At 39.9% G+C, this 1,984-nt stretch overlaps 1 long non-coding RNA gene across 1 annotated transcript; it reads left to right on the top strand.

Annotated features, from left to right (window-relative positions):
- Positions 1–1,703, top strand: LOC135193180 (uncharacterized). Its single transcript, XR_010309129.1, has 4 exons — positions 1–109; positions 515–602; positions 905–1,098; positions 1,221–1,703. It is a non-coding gene; the product is annotated as an uncharacterized LOC135193180 (long non-coding RNA).
- The last annotated feature ends 281 nt before the right edge of the window (positions 1,704–1,984 follow it).

The following is a 1,984-nucleotide window of genomic DNA, read 5'->3' as shown; positions in this document are numbered from 1 at the left end:
AGGAGCTTCCCCCTCTGTGCTCATCTGCTTACTCCTGTCTTCACCGAAGAGCTCAAAGGCAAGTGCAATGCCTTGGAGCAGCAAGATTTACATCAGATCAAATGCCAAGGTGAATTTCTTTGTTTCTGTGTGCTTAGCCTGACAGCAATATTAGTATGCAATAATTCAGTGCCTGAATGTTAAAACTCATTTGAAGTTTGTGAAACAGCTCTCTAGAAATGAGGTTATCAATAAGAGATGTAATTATTGAGCTTAATTACATTGCCATCTGTCATTTTTGTCAAGTTCAACTACATCTGTGTGCAGCAGCTGAGAATCAGGCACAAAAGATCATCTTTTGGTGGGTCAGAAACCTTGAGACCTGAACTAATTTGGCAGCTGGATAATGCTTATATCAAAGATTTGGGGGGGGGAAGTGACATCACACATGTAAGAGCATTCAAGGTAGCTGCTTCATTTTATAAGGTGTGCTATTAGCTCTCTCACTTTTCTGACAAAACACATTTTCTAACAGGCATGAGAAATGAGCTCCAGAAGGGCTGCCTGTGAATCCAGGGGTTTCACAACTGGAAATGCACCTTGAACAATAACTTCTTTAGAAGGTACTGTCTGAGAATAACCTCATTCTGTCAGTGAGTGCTTACCATGACAAGAGAGCAGGAAAGTGAGCCTCAGTGCTTCCTTCCTGCTTCAAGAAATTATCTATGAGTGACAACTGATCTAGCATCAGTTTGGAGGGGAGGCATTGGGGTTTTTTGTTTGGTTTTGGTATTTTTTGTGGGTTTTTTTTGTTGTTGGTTTTGTTTTGTTGTTGTTCGTTTGTTAGTTTTAAATCATCACATTTAAAAAAGGGACCAGATGAGAAGTTCCTGCAGAACATTCCATACTGCCTTGCCTTCTGCAGCTGTGATATCTGGACTTGCAACAGCTGCAACCCCAGCCTTGCTCTGTATCAGTGCACGGGAGGTGCTCAACCCCTCCAGTTCTACTCCCAGTCTTGGCTCAGACCCAGGGCCAAGTGCATGGGTTTTTCCTGGAAGAGCAGAGCAAGAACAGAGTTCCCACCAATAATGTCTGAAAAATAACCATGATAAATGTGTAAGTAACTTACCAAAGCCTTGTAGTTTCTCCTATTTTTCCCTTTCAAAGAAAATTGTGCATTTTTGGTGGAAAAAATCCAAATATTCAATCTGGTTTGTTTGTTGTTTTTTTTTTCCTAGCATTTAATTTTCTGTAGAAATTAAGGACAACAGAATGCACTGTGTGAAAAGAAGGATGGTTGCTTGGTTAATTAGAGACAAGAAATGAAGATTATTGGTGGCTTATGGCTGATTTGATTCAGCAGCTTTTACTCAATAAGGAATATACATCTGATTGTCTCTCCTTCTGTGTAAAAAAAATGGACTAGTCCAGCCCCCCACCTGCTAGGTATCAAATGCCACATGAACAAGAGTAAGATGAGGAAACAGTCATAGAATAATTTGGGCCTTTAAAACTCATCTGGTCCAGCCCCCTGAAAGTGAGCATGGACAACTTTAAGTAGAGCAGAGCCCCATCCAGTCTAGCCTTGAATACTTCCAGGGATGCATCATCTACCATCTATCAGCCCAATTTATCTTCTTTGTCTCCCACTGTGTCGTGGAGGGGTTTCTCTTATTCCTTCCTTATTAGGGGGAGGTGAGAAATTAATTTGAGGCAGTACTTATTTTTTATAAAATTATTTATTAATATTTACAAATCTGTACCACCCCCAACCACTATGTAATTAAGTTCTTTGTGCAAAGTTATGAAAACAGTTTGGGATATATTTACAGGGATTGGATTATTAAATGGAAATAGCAGATTATCAACAACTATACACAGAGAGAAAGATTCCCTTAGGCTCAATGCCTTTTAACAACTATACTGTTTGCCCAGCAAGGGCTGAAACTGTGTCTGCTCTTCAGACAGAGGTAACTTATTTTACAAAGGAATTAAAGCTTGC

Source organism: Pogoniulus pusillus, chromosome Z, assembly GCF_015220805.1.
Source record: "Pogoniulus pusillus isolate bPogPus1 chromosome Z, bPogPus1.pri, whole genome shotgun sequence".
Classification (NCBI taxonomy): Eukaryota; Metazoa; Chordata; class Aves; order Piciformes; family Lybiidae; genus Pogoniulus; species Pogoniulus pusillus.
The sequence above is the reverse complement of the archived record's forward strand: the minus strand, read 5'-3'. Positions and strand labels throughout refer to the sequence as shown.